The sequence below is a fragment of the Drosophila subpulchrella genome, unplaced genomic scaffold (assembly GCF_014743375.2).
Source record: "Drosophila subpulchrella strain 33 F10 #4 breed RU33 unplaced genomic scaffold, RU_Dsub_v1.1 Primary Assembly Seq79, whole genome shotgun sequence".
In the NCBI taxonomy this organism is placed as follows: Eukaryota; Metazoa; Arthropoda; class Insecta; order Diptera; family Drosophilidae; genus Drosophila; species Drosophila subpulchrella.
The window spans coordinates 23,676-44,141 of NW_023665714.1; positions in this window are offsets into that span (position 1 = coordinate 23,676).

The window sequence follows — 20,466 nt, forward strand, 5'->3', positions numbered from 1 at the left end:
TCGGCTCGCGGAGCTGAGTCGCTCTTTATTCTGTTCGTAGCTCATTGAGCTTTTATTAGCGTGGCACTTATTTATTATTATAAGATGAAGCAATGTATGTGCTAGTCAAAGTCATTACACCGATTTTGTGTGTTGAAACCTAAATTTCTTTGGGTTTTAGCGTCTTTTCGCTTATTTGAAATTAACCAGTTTAGTTTTTTTTTTTTTTTTTTTTTTTTTTGCAATTCTCGATGCTGTAGACCTGAGCGAACATATCTGATGATCGCTGCCTCGCTGAGCTTGTAGCGCACCCCAAGGGCTGACATCCTGAAACAGTACTCCTTTGCCGTCTCCTTTGATCGCCTGGTTGCATTGCCATGTTGAAATGCACTTCTGATTCGTCTGGATTTGCTCCGAACTCGTCCTGTATAGCTTCGGCAAAGTTTTTCCACGTAGTGTGTATAATGGGTGATGAATCTAGCCACATCTTGGCTGGACCTTTAAGCTTTGTATAAATGGCGAGTAACAAGAACTTCTCGTCCCACTGGTAGGCATCAACGACTTTCTTGACACGATCGATGAACTGGTTGACTGAAATGGCGTTGTCGTCGCTGGGATCAAAATCTGGCAAGGTGTTGGCAATTTCCTTGACTGAAGCTTGCCTCACATTGTTAGTACCCTGTACAGGAATGCTCTCGTTGTTGATCTCGTTGATATCCAAATTGATTATTTGATGCTGTTGCTGATTTCCTGCATGTGCTGGTGCTGCGATTCCCATTTGAACGGTAACTAATTGAGCTAACATGTCCTTTAGTTCCTTCATCTCGTTTTGCAATTGTGAAATTGCTGCTGACTGTGCTGACATCGTTTCTTCTTGCTGCATAGTGATCCCCACTGCTGCTGGCAGTTCTACGTCCTCCGAATGTTCAAACTCTATTAGTCTTTGAACCAATTCAGCTCTGGTGCCCGAAACTGACACGTTTCTAGATCTCAGCAGGAATCTTAACACGTCGCCTTTAAGATCTGCTATCTTCGGCATTTTTCACAATTCTTGGAATGTTGCTTTTGACTACTAGGTTGGCAGTCCTCTTTGCGAGCGAGACAACTATATGTACCTCACAAAGTTCTGCATCTGCTTTCTCACTTGACCAATACACACAGCCTCGTTGTATGTATGTATGTGCTCCGTCTTCTAGAGAATTCTGACTTGCATCGACTTGTGAAATTCACCAATACTCACAACTGCTTTGTGTGTATGTGCTTTGGCTTCTCTTGAGACTTCTGCTGCTCTTGAGACTTCTGCGGCCACAGGTTCACTAAGAATCCTGATCTTACTGATATACTTGACTCTACGGGTTCACTAAGATTCCCGATCTGCTTTGCTTGAATCCGCCTGCCACGTAGAACTGAACACATCCGTAATTTGCAATTTTCGCTGTCACATAGACTAATGGGAACACATCCCATTGCAAACTTTCCACGCCGACGATTCTCGCTGCTTTCCTTAGAGTTCTTGGCAAAACTCCTCCGCTTTACACATATCCAACCATACTGATCCCACTTCTGAACTGAGAAGGGGTACCTATTGAGTGGTGTAGGTTTATTTAGGATAGTTGTGTTGGATATAGGTTTACATATAGAAATTATATCTAAAAGTGTTCTGCACACGTTCTGCTCTGGAGTACGACTCTATCTCGACTACTTTACATTTTCAGAGTCTGGTAACATTATTCAAAAGAGACTTATTCTACACTAATTTACGAAGGTTTGGTATGTACTAGACTAGGCGCTGTTCACACAATTTGTAATTCAGAAAATTTGTTAGACTTAAGCAGTGATACTTGCGTAAGCGCTCTTCTGAACCTTTGAGAACCAGATTGTAAGATTATCAATAATTTACATATTCCGGTCTTCGAGAAAGTACTGTCAGGCACAAAACTGCTGAACGACTTCAATGGACAAGTCTCGCTGGATAAAAACGTTTACAAGTGAAAGGTTCCTTCATAAAACAATACCGCAATTCATCAGTAACAAGTAGCAAAACTACTTTTGAGTCGAGGGAAAACAACGTTGTCGAACCAGAATCCCCGTTATTCCAACTAGTGGGAAAAAAGACGAAGTTTGAGGAAGTTCTCTCACCATAGATGATCAAAGAACTGAACATAAGCAATACCAAATCGCTGGAAAAACTAAGAAGCAAAACAACCATAGAATATCCCGATAGCTACGTATCCTCCATCATACACTACTATTATTTATTTATTGATTTATTTATTCGCCAACAGTTGGTACTTTTTCTGGCTACTTGACTATTACTAAGCTAAATACTAAGGGACGAAAGGTAATTGTAAAGGGTTTTCTTAATTAAGTTTCTGGGGGAGCATGGATCCAGCCGCATGAAAGTTTGTTCCAGTAATAAAAGGCTCTACACAGAGGCACATATATTGAATAACTACTGTACCAAGAGTACTTGAAGCAAACACACTGTAACACTTTGTTGCAGTGTTTACATAAACAAAGGCCCGGTCAAAAACATAAGTGGCCGAAACATGAGTCGATCGGCGCGCTCACAGAAAGTGCAAGTGTCAGCATTCTGTTGCACACGCCGGCCGCTCAGCCAAACTCAAGTACATACATATACCCTCGCGCTCCAGCTAAAGGGAGCATAATTAAATACACTATTATATATAAGATATACATAGCCGTCTCTCTGCCGTCCAACTGTAGGCAGCGCAGCTACGAGACTTAGGCTTACTTAGAACCTAAGGAGAATTGTCAAATCAGAAACAACTTGACGTTGGAAGCGGCATTAATGCTGCTCCAGATTTTAAATAAAGATTTTAAATTAAGAATTACAATAACAAATAAAAGATGTCTTTACTCTACATGGCGACAGGATTTTAAATAAAGAATTACAATAACACATAAAAGATGTCTTTACTCTACATGGCGACCGTGACATTGGTCCGGAATATGGACCTGGATATGGACCTCACAGGATAAGAAGACAGCAAAAGGCAACAACAACAACAAACGGCAACAACGGCGACCACGGCAACAACGGCAGCAACGACAGCATACACTACAAAAACAAGAACCAAGAGAAGAAACGCAGTGAGTAGAGTGTGATGTGTGCCAAAAGAAGTGGCGTGGTAAAAAGAGCCAGAAAGGCTCAACTACTGAAGCTGCTCAACGGCTCGATGCCGAAGTTGTATACTTAAAAAATTTGGTATCAGTACGTAAGAATCAGACCACAGCCACAGACACATCCACCTACCCTGTAATCCCAAATATTGCCAAAAATAAAACCACATTGCCTCCTCCAGAAAAAATTGCCATCCCAAAGCTGAAGAAGACGTGCCCGGATGACTGCGAGGGACCACTGTACTCCCCCTTCTGTGAGTACACCTGTGTAGCCAGCACCGGTGCCCCACCATAGAGGTACAGCCTGTGCAGCCAGCACCGGTACCAAGGAAGAGTGAACCGACAGCGCTACCAAGAGCGTATAATTTTTTTTCTTTGCACTGCGTTGCAACATTTTTTTGAATTGTACTGCGATGCATATTTTTTCATTTATTTTATAAAAACAATTGTTAAAATTGAGCGACATAAAAGTTGCCCGATTCGAGTATGGCCTGAAAACCATACACAAAATAGGCAGGAAATTATATGTCAAATATAATAATAATTGGCCCAAAAAAAAAAAAGTCAAATCAAAATTAATCATATAAAACTAGTTGTTAATGAATAACATTAACAACATTTACGAATTAATTCAAAAATCTAAAGTATTTTACAGACCAAGATATATATTAAGAATAACAACCCCAAAGATGGGTTTAATAGATACAAAAACACTGGATTCCACTGCAAATGTTATTAATAAGGTAGAGTCAAACACCATTGACTTAGAGTTAATTCATACATTGTTAATAATAATTGTTGTTATAATGTGCGCAAATTGTTTCTATAAACTTTATAAATTGCATAATAAATGTCTTAAGAAAAAATATATGAGCCAGGCAAATGATCTGGACAAAATTTAAAAATTTTTGGCACAAACAACATTAATATAAAAATATTGCTGTAATCAAATTTTTAAAATTAAAGAAAATGGAATAAAATAAAAATAAATAAATAAAAATTAATTAATCAAAAATGGCTACTCTAAAAGCAATTAGAGACACATATGATAGGGTCATTCATTTTAAAGAAAGAATTCTGCAATTAGTTGCACCAACTTCAGTAAGCATTTATGAATTAGAAAATTTATATATTGAAACATTTAATTTAGATGCCTCTCCACTAATTCATTGCACAAGCACCCAAAAGGGAATTGTCCTATCCACCATTCCAAGGGTACAAGTTAGATCAGTAGTAGACGAACACCCAATACTAGGTAGAACAATAGTAATGATGGTCTTTAAGAAATAATTCATCTCCACAATATAATGGAATGGAATTAATTATATAAGCAGATAAATAACATGAAAGTTGACTTTACTCAAAACAGGCCAATTCAAAAAAATACTATTAAAAAACATGTGGAAATTCTAGTAAAATGCTTTAATGAAGCACGAATACTAATATATGGCCAGACGGAAAAATTAAATCAAGATCATTGGTCCCAAGTATCAAAATTTTTGATCAGACTACGATCTAATTTAATATCAATTAAACAAAAGTTTAAATTGGACATATCAGTACCGACTATAATTAACACTTCCCTAGCAGTTGAAACTGGTGATGAACCGGAATCAACAAAACAAACTGACATTGACCAAATAGAATCGGACGACCTTACAGAAACAAATCCTAAAATAGAAGAGCAAGACTTAAATAATCTTACTATTCCAGCTGTTTTAATGTCAGATCTGGATAATTCTACAGATTCTGATGATAGTTCAAGCATAATAGAAAATAAAATAGGAAACAATATCACAATGGCACAGTCTAATATTGATTTTATTAATACAGCATCCAAGCTTATACCAGTTTTCGATGGTAAAGATGAAAACTTAACAAGCTTTATTGGTGCATTACAAATAATAAAATCAATAAAAGGCGAGCACGAACAATTAGCAGTTTCCATAATAAAAACAAAGCTAAAAGGTGTCGCCAGAAAATTAATCGGAAATGAAACAACAGTAACAGAAGTCATTTCAAGATTAAAAAGCAACGTCAAAGGCGAAACTGTAGAAGTGTTGTCAGCAAAACTGATGAACCTACAGCAACGCAATAAAACTGCCAACCAGTACACACAAGAGGTTGAGCAGATGACAAAATCTTTAGAAGGTGCGTATATAACAGATGGCTTACCCCTAGAGTTAGCCAGAAGTTATTCCACTCAGCATGCAGTCAAAGCAATGACTAAAAATTGTACAATCGATAAGGTTAAACTTATCATGCAAGCTGGTACCTTCAATACTATGAATGATGCCATATCAAAATTTGTAAACAGTTGCACAGAATCAACCGGACAGCCAAACACCGTCCTATATTACAAAAATTACCCGCAGCGCGGCGGAAACCGCGGACGAGGAAATTACAGAGGTAACTTTCGTAGTCGTTATAATAATTACAACAACAATAGTACACAAAACAACTCTGGACGAAACCAATATAGAGGAAACTATAGAGGCCGTGGCAACTCGAGTCGAGGCCAAAACAATAATAATCAAAATAATGTCCGAGTAACCAATAGTACATCGGGAAACTCACAAAACCCTTTAGATATTCAACATTAGAAAATGCAAAGGTTCATACAGTTAATCTCAGTCAAAACATTTTTGTTTCATTCAATCATGTGGCTACAGGAAAAGAACTTGTCTTTTTAGTAGACACAGGTGCAGACATTTCAGTAGTTAAAGAAAATTCTGATGTATTTCATGACATACAAGATAATTATATTATAGACATAAGAGGAATAAGTCAAGAGGTAACCAAATCCAAGGGGTTAACTTCTATTGAGATACAGACCACTAAGAACATAATTCAACATGATTTTCATGTCGTGGACTTACATTTCGCTATCCCTTGTGATGGCATTTTAGGAATCGATTTTATATGAAAATACAACTGTCAATTAGACTTCAAGTCATCTGAAGATTGGCTTATAATCAGACCTAATAACTTAAAATTTCCAATTTATGTTCCAATAAGATACAGTTCTGGCAAAAACTCAATACTTCTGCCAGCAATATCCCAAGTTATTAGAAAAATTCAACTAAATTCAATAGAAGACAGTGTATTGATTCCAAGTCAAGAAATTAAGCATGGTATTTATATAGCAAGTACCATAGCAACATCTAAAAACGCTTTCATAAGACTACTCAATACCACAAATAAAGATCAAGTAGTCAGTACAAATAATTTAGCTCAGTCAAAACTAATCTCGAAAATAGAGAAAAGTCTGTATTATCTGAACTTTCAAAAAACTTTCCTCCACAATTCATATCACAGCTTTCAAGTCTATGCACCCAATATAATGATATATTTGGATTGGAAACCGAACCAGTAAGCACAAATAATCTTTATAAACAAAAACTGAGATTAAAGGATAATGAACCAGTGTATATAAAAAACAAGGAAGAACGCTACAGTCGAGTACCTCGACTATCAGATACCCGTTACTCAGCTAAAGGGACCAAAGGAAAGTGGAGATATGCAAGCAGCAAATGCGCCACCTACGGGCGGTAGACAGATTTAAGCATTGTGGGCGTTAAAGTGGGCGTGGCAAAGTTTTTTTTAAATCAATCGATAGGTATTGACGAGACCAATACATTTCAGTTAAAATTTTTTATCTAGCACGAAAATTGTGGGCGCCACAGGCTTGGGCGGTTTGTGGGCGTTAGAGTGGGCGTGGCAAATTTTTTTTTTCATCAATCTATAGGTATTGACGAGACCAATACATTTCAGTTAAAATTTTTTATCTAGCATAAAAATTGTGGGCGCCACAGATTTGGGCGGTTTGTGGGCGTTAGAGTGGGCGTGGCATATTCGCGTAACAAACTTACGCTGCGCTCAAGCCTACGGAATCTAAATCTGAAATCCCGTTTCTCTATCTTTGATATTTTCCGAGATATCCGCGTTCATATTTACGATTTTTTGAAGTTTGTGGGCGGTTTGTAGGCGTTAAAGTGGGCGTGAAAAATTTTTTTAGGTCAATCGGTAGGTATTGATGAGAACAATACATTTCAGTTAAAATTTTTGTTCTAGCATCAAAACTGTAGGAGCCACAGTTTTGGGCGGTTTGTGGGCGTTAGAGTGGGCGTGGCACTCTTCTGAAACAAATTTGCGCTGCGCAGGAATTTCAGGAATCTGCATGCCTAATCTCAGTATTGTAGCTCTTATAGTTTCCGAGATCTCAGCGTTCATACGGACAGACGGACAGACGGACATGGCTAAATCGACTCGGCTAGTGATCCTGATCAAGAATATATATACTTTATGGGGTCGGAAACGCTTCCTTCTGCCTGTTACATACTTTCCGACGAATCTAGTATACCCTTTTACTCTACGAGTAACGGGTATAACAAGGAAGAACGCTATAGTCGAGTAACACGACTATCAGATACCCGTTACTCAGCTAAAGGGACCAAAAGAAAATGGAGATATGCAAGCACCAAATGCGCCACCTACCGGCGGTAGACAGATTTAAGCGTTGTGGGCGTTAGAGTGGGCGTGGCAAAGTTTTTTTTTAAATCAATCGATAGGTATTGACGAGACCAATACATTTTAGTTAAAATATTTATCTAGCACGAAAATTGTGGGCGCCATAGGCTTGGGCGGTGTGTGGGCGTTAGAGTGGGCGTGACAAACTTTTTTTTAGATCAATCGATAGGTATTGACAAGACCAATACATTTCAGTTAAAATTTTTTATCTAGCATGAAAATTGTGGGTGCCACAGATTTGGGCGGTTTGTGGGCGTTAGAGTGGGCGTGGCATATTGGCGTAACAAACTTGCGCTGCGCTCAAACCTACGGAATCTAGATCTGAAATCCCGTTTCTCTATCTTTGATATTTTCCGAGATATCCGCGTTCAATTTCCGATTTTTTAAAGTATGTGGGCGGCTTGTGGGCGTTGAAGTGGGCGTGGCAAACTTTTTTTTGGGTCAATCGGTAGGTATTGATGAGAACAACACATTTCAGTTAAAATTTTTGTTCTAGCATCAAAACTGTAGGAGCCACAGTTTTTGGCGGTTTGTGGGCGTTAGAGTGGGCGTGGCACTCTTCTGAAACAAACTTGCGCTGCGCAGGAATCTCAGGAATCTGCATGCCTAATCCCAGTATTGTAACTTTTATAGTTTCCGAGATCTCAGCGTTCATACGGACAGACGGACACACGGACAGACGGACAGACGGACATGGCTAAATCGACTCGGCTAGTGATCCTAATCAAGAATATATATACTTTATGGGGTCGGAAACGCTTCCTTCTGCCTGTTACATACTTTTCGACGAATCTAGTATACCCTTTTACTCTACGAGTAACGGGTATAATTACAGAAGCCCACACAGTCAGATGAACGAAATACAGAAACAAGTCGGAAAACTGATCACCGACGGGATTGTTGAACCATCTGTATCTGAATATAATAGCCCATTGTTACTTGTTCCTAAAAAACCATCCCAGGTTCAGAACAGAAGAAATGGCGATTAGTGATTGACTATCGTCAAATTGATAAGAAATTAATGTCCGATAAATTCCAACTCTCAAGAATTGATGATATTTTAGATCAACTCGGACGAGCAAAATATTTTCCATGCCTTGCTTTATGTCAGGATTTCATCAAATTGAACTCGAAAAAAGTTCAAGGGATATAACGTCACTTTCAACGAGCAATGGCTCGTATCGCTTCACGCGAATACCTTTCGGATTAAAAATAGCGCCTAATTCATGCAAGCACCAAATGCGCCACCTACCGGCGGTAGACAGATTTAAGCGTTGTGGGCGTTAGAGTGGGCGTGGCAAAGTTTTTTTTTAAATCAATCGATAGGTATTGACGAGACCAATACATTTTAGTTAAAATATTTATCTAGCACGAAAATTGTGGGCGCCATAGGCTTGGGCGGTGTGTGGGCGTTAGAGTGGGCGTGACAAACTTTTTTTTCATCAATCTATAGGTATTGACGAGACCAATACATTTCAGTTAAAATTTTTTATCTAGCATAAAAATTGTGGGCGCCACAGATTTGGGCGGTTTGTGGGCGTTAGAGTGGGCGTGGCATATTCGCGTAACAAACTTACGCTGCGCTCAAGCCTACGGAATCTAAATCTGAAATCCCGTTTCTCTATCTTTGATATTTTCCGAGATATCCGCGTTCATATTTACGATTTTTTGAAGTTTGTGGGCGGTTTGTAGGCGTTAAAGTGGGCGTGAAAAATTTTTTTAGGTCAATCGGTAGGTATTGATGAGAACAATACATTTCAGTTAAAATTTTTGTTCTAGCATCAAAACTGTAGGAGCCACAGTTTTGGGCGGTTTGTGGGCGTTAGAGTGGGCGTGGCACTCTTCTGAAACAAATTTGCGCTGCGCAGGAATTTCAGGAATCTGCATGCCTAATCTCAGTATTGTAGCTCTTATAGTTTCCGAGATCTCAGCGTTCATACGGACAGACGGACAGACGGACATGGCTAAATCGACTCGGCTAGTGATCCTGATCAAGAATATATATACTTTATGGGGTCGGAAACGCTTCCTTCTGCCTGTTACATACTTTCCGACGAATCTAGTATACCCTTTTACTCTACGAGTAACGGGTATAACAAGGAAGAACGCTATAGTCGAGTAACACGACTATCAGATACCCGTTACTCAGCTAAAGGGACCAAAAGAAAATGGAGATATGCAAGCACCAAATGCGCCACCTACCGGCGGTAGACAGATTTAAGCGTTGTGGGCGTTAGAGTGGGCGTGGCAAAGTTTTTTTTTAAATCAATCGATAGGTATTGACGAGACCAATACATTTTAGTTAAAATATTTATCTAGCACGAAAATTGTGGGCGCCATAGGCTTGGGCGGTGTGTGGGCGTTAGAGTGGGCGTGACAAACTTTTTTTTAGATCAATCGATAGGTATTGACAAGACCAATACATTTCAGTTAAAATTTTTTATCTAGCATGAAAATTGTGGGTGCCACAGATTTGGGCGGTTTGTGGGCGTTAGAGTGGGCGTGGCATATTGGCGTAACAAACTTGCGCTGCGCTCAAACCTACGGAATCTAGATCTGAAATCCCGTTTCTCTATCTTTGATATTTTCCGAGATATCCGCGTTCAATTTCCGATTTTTTAAAGTATGTGGGCGGCTTGTGGGCGTTGAAGTGGGCGTGGCAAACTTTTTTTTGGGTCAATCGGTAGGTATTGATGAGAACAACACATTTCAGTTAAAATTTTTGTTCTAGCATCAAAACTGTAGGAGCCACAGTTTTTGGCGGTTTGTGGGCGTTAGAGTGGGCGTGGCACTCTTCTGAAACAAACTTGCGCTGCGCAGGAATCTCAGGAATCTGCATGCCTAATCCCAGTATTGTAACTTTTATAGTTTCCGAGATCTCAGCGTTCATACGGACAGACGGACACACGGACAGACGGACAGACGGACATGGCTAAATCGACTCGGCTAGTGATCCTAATCAAGAATATATATACTTTATGGGGTCGGAAACGCTTCCTTCTGCCTGTTACATACTTTTCGACGAATCTAGTATACCCTTTTACTCTACGAGTAACGGGTATAATTACAGAAGCCCACACAGTCAGATGAACGAAATACAGAAACAAGTCGGAAAACTGATCACCGACGGGATTGTTGAACCATCTGTATCTGAATATAATAGCCCATTGTTACTTGTTCCTAAAAAACCATCCCAGGTTCAGAACAGAAGAAATGGCGATTAGTGATTGACTATCGTCAAATTGATAAGAAATTAATGTCCGATAAATTCCAACTCTCAAGAATTGATGATATTTTAGATCAACTCGGACGAGCAAAATATTTTCCATGCCTTGCTTTATGTCAGGATTTCATCAAATTGAACTCGAAAAAAGTTCAAGGGATATAACGTCACTTTCAACGAGCAATGGCTCGTATCGCTTCACGCGAATACCTTTCGGATTAAAAATAGCGCCTAATTCATGCAAGCACCAAATGCGCCACCTACCGGCGGTAGACAGATTTAAGCGTTGTGGGCGTTAGAGTGGGCGTGGCAAAGTTTTTTTTTAAATCAATCGATAGGTATTGACGAGACCAATACATTTTAGTTAAAATATTTATCTAGCACGAAAATTGTGGGCGCCATAGGCTTGGGCGGTGTGTGGGCGTTAGAGTGGGCGTGACAAACTTTTTTTTCATCAATCTATAGGTATTGACGAGACCAATACATTTCAGTTAAAATTTTTTATCTAGCATAAAAATTGTGGGCGCCACAGATTTGGGCGGTTTGTGGGCGTTAGAGTGGGCGTGGCATATTCGCGTAACAAACTTACGCTGCGCTCAAGCCTACGGAATCTAAATCTGAAATCCCGTTTCTCTATCTTTGATATTTTCCGAGATATCCGCGTTCATATTTACGATTTTTTGAAGTTTGTGGGCGGTTTGTAGGCGTTAAAGTGGGCGTGAAAAATTTTTTTAGGTCAATCGGTAGGTATTGATGAGAACAATACATTTCAGTTAAAATTTTTGTTCTAGCATCAAAACTGTAGGAGCCACAGTTTTGGGCGGTTTGTGGGCGTTAGAGTGGGCGTGGCACTCTTCTGAAACAAATTTGCGCTGCGCAGGAATTTCAGGAATCTGCATGCCTAATCTCAGTATTGTAGCTCTTATAGTTTCCGAGATCTCAGCGTTCATACGGACAGACGGACAGACGGACATGGCTAAATCGACTCGGCTAGTGATCCTGATCAAGAATATATATACTTTATGGGGTCGGAAACGCTTCCTTCTGCCTGTTACATACTTTCCGACGAATCTAGTATACCCTTTTACTCTACGAGTAACGGGTATAACAAGGAAGAACGCTATAGTCGAGTAACACGACTATCAGATACCCGTTACTCAGCTAAAGGGACCAAAAGAAAATGGAGATATGCAAGCACCAAATGCGCCACCTACCGGCGGTAGACAGATTTAAGCGTTGTGGGCGTTAGAGTGGGCGTGGCAAAGTTTTTTTTTAAATCAATCGATAGGTATTGACGAGACCAATACATTTTAGTTAAAATATTTATCTAGCACGAAAATTGTGGGCGCCATAGGCTTGGGCGGTGTGTGGGCGTTAGAGTGGGCGTGACAAACTTTTTTTTAGATCAATCGATAGGTATTGACAAGACCAATACATTTCAGTTAAAATTTTTTATCTAGCATGAAAATTGTGGGTGCCACAGATTTGGGCGGTTTGTGGGCGTTAGAGTGGGCGTGGCATATTGGCGTAACAAACTTGCGCTGCGCTCAAACCTACGGAATCTAGATCTGAAATCCCGTTTCTCTATCTTTGATATTTTCCGAGATATCCGCGTTCAATTTCCGATTTTTTAAAGTATGTGGGCGGCTTGTGGGCGTTGAAGTGGGCGTGGCAAACTTTTTTTTGGGTCAATCGGTAGGTATTGATGAGAACAACACATTTCAGTTAAAATTTTTGTTCTAGCATCAAAACTGTAGGAGCCACAGTTTTTGGCGGTTTGTGGGCGTTAGAGTGGGCGTGGCACTCTTCTGAAACAAACTTGCGCTGCGCAGGAATCTCAGGAATCTGCATGCCTAATCCCAGTATTGTAACTTTTATAGTTTCCGAGATCTCAGCGTTCATACGGACAGACGGACACACGGACAGACGGACAGACGGACATGGCTAAATCGACTCGGCTAGTGATCCTAATCAAGAATATATATACTTTATGGGGTCGGAAACGCTTCCTTCTGCCTGTTACATACTTTTCGACGAATCTAGTATACCCTTTTACTCTACGAGTAACGGGTATAATTACAGAAGCCCACACAGTCAGATGAACGAAATACAGAAACAAGTCGGAAAACTGATCACCGACGGGATTGTTGAACCATCTGTATCTGAATATAATAGCCCATTGTTACTTGTTCCTAAAAAACCATCCCAGGTTCAGAACAGAAGAAATGGCGATTAGTGATTGACTATCGTCAAATTGATAAGAAATTAATGTCCGATAAATTCCAACTCTCAAGAATTGATGATATTTTAGATCAACTCGGACGAGCAAAATATTTTCCATGCCTTGCTTTATGTCAGGATTTCATCAAATTGAACTCGAAAAAAGTTCAAGGGATATAACGTCACTTTCAACGAGCAATGGCTCGTATCGCTTCACGCGAATACCTTTCGGATTAAAAATAGCGCCTAATTCATTTCAAAGAATGATGACTATTGCATTCTCTGGATTAGAACCTTCACAAGCATTTCTTTATATGGATGACTTATTAGTTATAGGTTGTTCCGAGAAACATATGCTTAAAAACTTAACAGACGTTTTTGAGAAATGCAGGAAATACAATCTAAAGTAACATCCAGAAAAATGTTCATTTTTATGCATGAAGTGACTTTTCTCGGTCATAAATGCACAGATAAAGGAATACTTCCAGCCGACTAGAAATATGACGTCATTATGAATTACCCTGCGCTGCACAATGCGGACAGCGCTAGACGATTTCTAGCATTTTGCAATTATTATAGGCGTTTCATAAAAAATTTCACGGAATATTCACGGCACATAACAAGATTATCTAAAAAGAATGTTCCTTTTGAATGGACAGATGAATGCCAAAACGCATTCCAATATTTGAAAACAAAGCTCATGGAACCTACTTTGCTACAACATCCCGATTTCAGCAATGAATTTTGTATAATTACTGATGCAAGTAAACAAGCGTGTGGAACGGTTTTAACTCAAAACCATAACGGACTCCAACTCCCCATTGCATATGCATCAAATGCTTTCACTAAGGGAGAAAGTAATAAGTGTACAACAGAGCAGGAATTAGCTGCAAGTCACTGGGGAATACTACGTTTTCGACCATATATTTATGGAAATCACTTTACAAGAATAACCATTAAAGATCTACAAAACATTTCTGGAAATATAAAGAAAGTCACTACTAGATATCAAAATAGACAGAAATTCCGCGCGGAAAACAAACAAATAGACTTGCCAACGCAATCTATAGAGAAAGCTTCTAGGCCCAACGTATATGAAGTCATAAACAATGACGAAGTACGTAAAGTAGTGACCTTGCATGTAAAAGATATGCTATGTTTATTTAAACATGGTAGGAAAATTACTGCAAGATATGATGTTAGCGATTTATATACCAATGGAATCCTAGACTTAGGTCAATTTTTCCAAAGGCTTGAAATGCAAGCCGGTATAAACAAAATCAGCCAACTCAAAATGGCACCGTGGGAAAATATCTTTGAACATGTATCAATAGATAATTTTAAACAAATGGGCAACAAGATATTGAACACCTTAAGAGTAGCGCTACTCAACCCGGTGACCCTTATAGAAAACCAAAACGAAAAAGAAGCAATACTGTCTAAATTACATGATGATCCAATACAAGGAGGTCATACTGGCATTACAAAAATTTTGGCCAAGGTCAAAAGACATTATTTTTGGAAAGGTATGACTCGAGATATTACTGAATACATACGAAAATGTCAGAAATGCCAAAAAGCTAAAATAACTAAGCACAATAAGACTCCATTGATAATAACTGATACGCCTATAAATGCTTTCGACAGAGTGATAGTGGACACTTTTGGCCCATTACCAAAATCAGAAAATGGCAATGAAATGGCAACTCTAATATGTGACCTGACTAAATATTTAGTTGCCATACCAGTTCCAAATAAAAACGCGAACACTGTCGCTAAAGCAATTTTTGAATCATTTATTCTGAAGTACGGTCCAATGAAGACGTTCATTACGGACATGGGTACAGAATATAAGAATTCCATTATAAATGACTTGTGCAAATACTTAAAAATTGAAAATATAATATCTACGGCACACCACCACCAGACAGTAGGAACAATAGAACGAAGTCATAGAACTTTTAATGAATACATACGCTCATATATATCGGTTGATAATACTGATTGGGACGTATGGCTTCAATATTTCGTTTTTTGTTTCAACACGACCCCTTCAATGGCACATAATTATTGCCCATACGAGCTAGTATTTGGTAAAACAAATAATTTACCAAAACAATTTAATAGTATAGAAAATATAGAACCTATATATAATATAGATGACTATACTAAGGAAAGTAAATATAGATTAGAAGTAGCATACAAAAGAGCTAGAATAATGATAGAAAAAAATAAGGAAAATAATAAGATACTATATGATCAGAAAATAAACAACATAGATATATCAGTAGGTGATCAAGTCCTTTTAAGAAATGAAACAGGTCATAAGTTAGATTATCAATATACCGGTCCGTATAAAGTAACGGAAATAGGAGAAAGAAATAACATTATAATAACGAATAATAAGAACAAAAAACAAACAGTTCATAAGGATAGAAAAAACAAACAGTTCATAAGGATAGATTAAAAACGTTTGTTTCATAATTGCATTAAGCACGGCCATGCTTTAGAAATACTTCTTCTTTAAATACGAATATTATTCCCAATTCCATTCTCTTTGTATCAAAAAAAAAAAAAAAAAAAAATTTAAAAAATAAAGAAAAAGAATTAAAAAAAAAAATAATTATTCCTTTAAGTAAAATATACTAATAAAATAACTTCATAATATTACGTTATTTTTCGAAAGGAGGGAGATGTAGTATGCACATATATTGAATAACTACTGTACCAAGAGTACTTGAAGCAAACACATTGTAACACTTTGTTGCAGTGTTTACATAAACAAAGGCCCGGTCAAAAACCTAAGTGGCCGAAACATGAGTCGATCGGCGCGCTCACAGAAAGTGCAAGTGTCAGCATTCTGTTGCACACGCCTGCCGCTCAGCCAAACTCAAGTACATACGCTCCAGCTAAACGGAGCATAATTAAATACACTAATATATATAAGATATACATAGCCGTCTCTCTGCCGTCCAACTGTAGGCAGCGCAGCTACGAGACTTAGGCTTACTTAGAACCTAAGGAGAATTGTCAAATCAGAAACAACTTGACGTTGGAAGCGGCATTAATGCTGCTCCAGATTTTAAATAAGGATTTTAAATTAAGAATTACAATAACAAATAAAAGATGTCTTTACTCTGCATGGCGACAGGATTTTAAATAAAGTATTACAATAACACATAAAAGATGTCTTTACTCTACAAAATGCATAATTTGCTCTAGAGGCCGGAATAAAAAAAGGTTAAAATGTCCGTAGAGACCTACTTTTGGAGAACAGCAGGTCACAAATAAAAAGTAGTGCTCTAGTTGTTCTACGATCTTTCAGGGAAGAAAGGTCTACCAGGCGACATTTCGCAGAGTAAGAGGGGACCGGGTCATTAAAATTTAAAGAAAGAAGTGAAAAAGGTAGGAAATTTTTTTGAGCACAGACAAACGAAGCAAATTCCAATCTGGACCTAATGAACGATGTAAATAGGCTTAGTTTCGTGTACGGATCTTTAAATTGCGTAGAGTTTCGTTTTACAAACCCATACATAGCGTATACCTTTGGAATTATGTAATTTATGTGTTCAATAAAGGTAAATTTGGTATCAAATATAACTCTTTGGTCCAGGGATTCATTTCTTAAGGAAAGAATATGGGAACTAATGGAATACGAGCAAAGGACATTAATTAATCGTTTACATTAATAATCGTCCAGGCATAAAACCATGTTGATTAGGACTGATGATCCGGCCAGCAAGAAAGGTTAGCTGCTTAGCTACAATTCGTTCAAATATTTTTGAGACATTACTTAGCTTTGCAATTAACCGATAATTTGAAACAATATTTTTGTAACCAGACCTGAATATAGGAGAAATTGTGGCAAGTTTACATCTATGCGTAAATACGCCAGTGGAAAGAGACTTGTTAAAGATGAATTTAAGGGGCTCACAAAGAACACCTATACAGTTTTTTAAAATATATGGAGAAAGGCCATCGTAGTCTAATTAAATTAAAAGTGGTTAAAACTCTCAGCTGCCATATAGCAGTCAGAATCAGTGACATCTAAGCACCCAATATTTATCATCGCGGCAATGGCACTGAGTGAATCAACGTCATTCCACAGCGAGCTCGGTTCAAAGTTAGATGCAAAGTATTTAGCAAATAGATTCGCGACCCCAATATCCGAGGAAGCTGAAAGACTTTAGAATGAAGTATGGGAAGGAAAGTAAGAGTTTGTTCGTTTAGAATTGACAAAGTACCAGAATGATTCCCAATTGAATCCCAATTGGTAACTAATTTACACTCTATATCAGCAATATATTGGCTGTATAAGAATTTTTTAAGGAATTTAAACTCACGCTTATGTTGCTTATAACGAACAAAGTCAACAACATCACCGCTCTCTATGTAGCACTTTAGGAATTTATTTCTGAGATTTTTATATTTCTTTAGTCCTTGTGGTTACCATGGTAGTCTATAAGAACTTTGAACTCTAGTTTTAGCATATATGCCTACAATAGTAGAGAGAAAAGATGAAAAAACTTAATAGCTAGTATTCACATCAGCATGCGAGAGGACTTCCGCCGAAAAGCGGACAACAAAAGCTCCGGCTGATGTTGTTGATGAAGCGTTAGGAGAGCGACGGAAAATGATGTGAGCGCAACTCCGAGGAGCGCGCCGATATTAGAGGCAGGCGTACGGCGATTGTCGCACAAAGCGGATAACAAAAGCTCTGGCTGATGTTGTTGATGGTGCAACTGGATAGAGGCGCAAGATGAGAGCGCAACTCCGCGGAGCTCGCCGATATTAGAGCCAGGCGGATGGCGAATGTTGCACAAAGCCGACAACTAAAAACTCCGGCTGATGTTGTTGATGGTGCATCAGGAGAGCGACGGAAAATGATGTGAGCGCAACTCCGAGGAGCGCGCCGATATTAGAGCCAGGCGGACGGCGAATGTCGCACAGAGCGGACAACAAAAGCTCCGTCTTATGTTGTTGGTGGTGCAACGGAAGAGAGGCGAAAGATGATGAGAGCGCAACTCCGAGGAGCGCGCCAATATTACAGCCAGGCGGAAGGCTCGTCAGACCCGTCGAGGTGGAATCTTATTGGAGTCAAATTCAATTTAACTTCTGAGTTTGTTGATATTTCTGAATCATCAGGTATTGAATTTATTTCCGTAAAATTATCTTTCCCAAAAAGTAACATTTTTTTAACCTGCTCGTATATATCCCCTGGCTCTGAATTTAACGTGTATCTATTGCACCTGTCCGCCATACATTCTATCTCCTTGTTGCTTGCTGAAACTGACTAACTTATTGTGCTTGGTGACTTTAATCTTCCCAATATCTCTTGGTTGGAGAGTAAGGACTCATTGACAATGATTCCTAGGAATCATTGATGGTCTTGTTGAACTATCTTTGCGGCAAGTTAACAGGATTCCCAATCATATTGGTCGTCTTCTTGACTTAATCTTTGTTTTTGATAGTAGCGATGCTGAAGTTAGTCGTAATTCGCCGCTATCTTTACCTGAAGATTGTTGTTATCCTACCCTTCAGCTCTGTATTAATGGATTTTTTAATAATCCTAGGACTGCAATAAATGTACAGCCTAGTTTGTGTTTTAAAAGGACTGATTACGGCAGACTTGTGGAATCTTTATCGACAGTAAGCTGGTCCTTTCTAGTTGACCTTCCTGTTGATGATGCAGTTAGGTACTTTTATGAGGTCCTTTACCGTCTATTTGATGAACATGCCCCTCTTTCCTCCATGAAGAATTCTTACAGCTCTCCATGGCTTACCCGTCAACTATCTTATCTAAAGAATAAAAAAACAGACTATTTAAACGGTTCAAAATATCCGGCTTACAGACTGACTTCACCAAATATAGTTCAGCTAAGGTGGAATTTGTCCAGTACAATTCTGATTGTTACAAAAATAACCTGTCTCGTTGTAAGCGTGATTTCAAATCAATTCCGTCAATTCTAAACGGAAATCTAAGTGCTTCCCTCCCTCTCTTTTTCTCAATAATAATGTAGCATCTGATGATAATGATATTTCCAACTTATTGGCAACTTTTTTCAATCGACATAATCGAAATGCAATAGTGTCATTAATAAAGATTATCCATACCCACTACTGATGTATCTGATGTTCTTCAGAGTCTTAATACTCTCAAGCTCTCATTTTCACCGGGCCCTGACAGAATACCAAGTTGTATACTTAGGAATTGTTCATATTATCTTACTCTTCCCTTAACATTGATATTTAATCTGTCCCTAAGTAAATGTAGATTTCCATTCATATGGAAGGAATCCTTTATTAGCCTATTGTTTAAAAAAGGGAACATGTCCGATATCTCAAACTATCGTGGTATTGCTAAACTCAGTTCTATTCTTAACTTTTGGAATAAATTATTACCTGTCAGTTGCAGCATCATTGCAGGACTATTATTTCACCTTGTCAGCATGGCTTAACTAGATGTCGCTCTACTTCTACAAACCTACTTGAATTTACGTCTTTAATTCCTAGAGGTTTTCTGACACATCATCAAACTAATGTGATTTATATAAATGGTCAAATGGTCTGTTATAATAATAAAATTTCCAAAATAATTAATGTTACTTCTGAAGTGCCACAGGGTAGCCACCTGGGACCTTTACTTTTTGGCTTAATGATTAATGATCTACCTTATGTCATAAAATCATCAACTGTTTTAATTTATGCAGATGATGTCAAGCTATGTTCATATTAATAATTCATATAATGACCTTCAATTAGATCTTGATTGTTTGTATACGTGGTGCATGATTAACATGTTGAATTTGAACTATTCTAAATGTAACTTTATGACCTCTTATCGCTGTAATCCATCTCTGTATTCTTATTCTATCGGAAATAACGCACTTGAACGTGTTTTTTCTGTTCAGGATCTTGGCGTTCTATTTGATCATAAACTTAGTTTTAAAGATCATATATCTACTATAGCTAACAAAGCCAGAAGTCTCCTGGCGTTTATGAAGCGTTGGTCAAGGGAGTTTGATGATCCATACACAACAAAGCTTTTGTATGTTTCTCTTGATCGTCTGTCAATGAAATATTGCTCGTGTATATGGTTACCTCAAATTAGCTGTTACCAAAATATGTTAGAGTCCGTTCAAAAACAATTCCTTTTATTTGCTTTGAGAGGTTTAAACTGGGACACAGGAAGTCGCCCTCTTATCATGCGAGGTTGCGCCTGCTGGACTTACCAACCCTAATGCACTGTGTCACGTCTTACTGTTTGATAGCCCTAATGCAACTAATTATGTATTTTCTATCTTCCAATAATTTGTAAATTTCTATGTTACTAGCCATGCTATGTGAGCATGTATTTTAAACTGTCTATT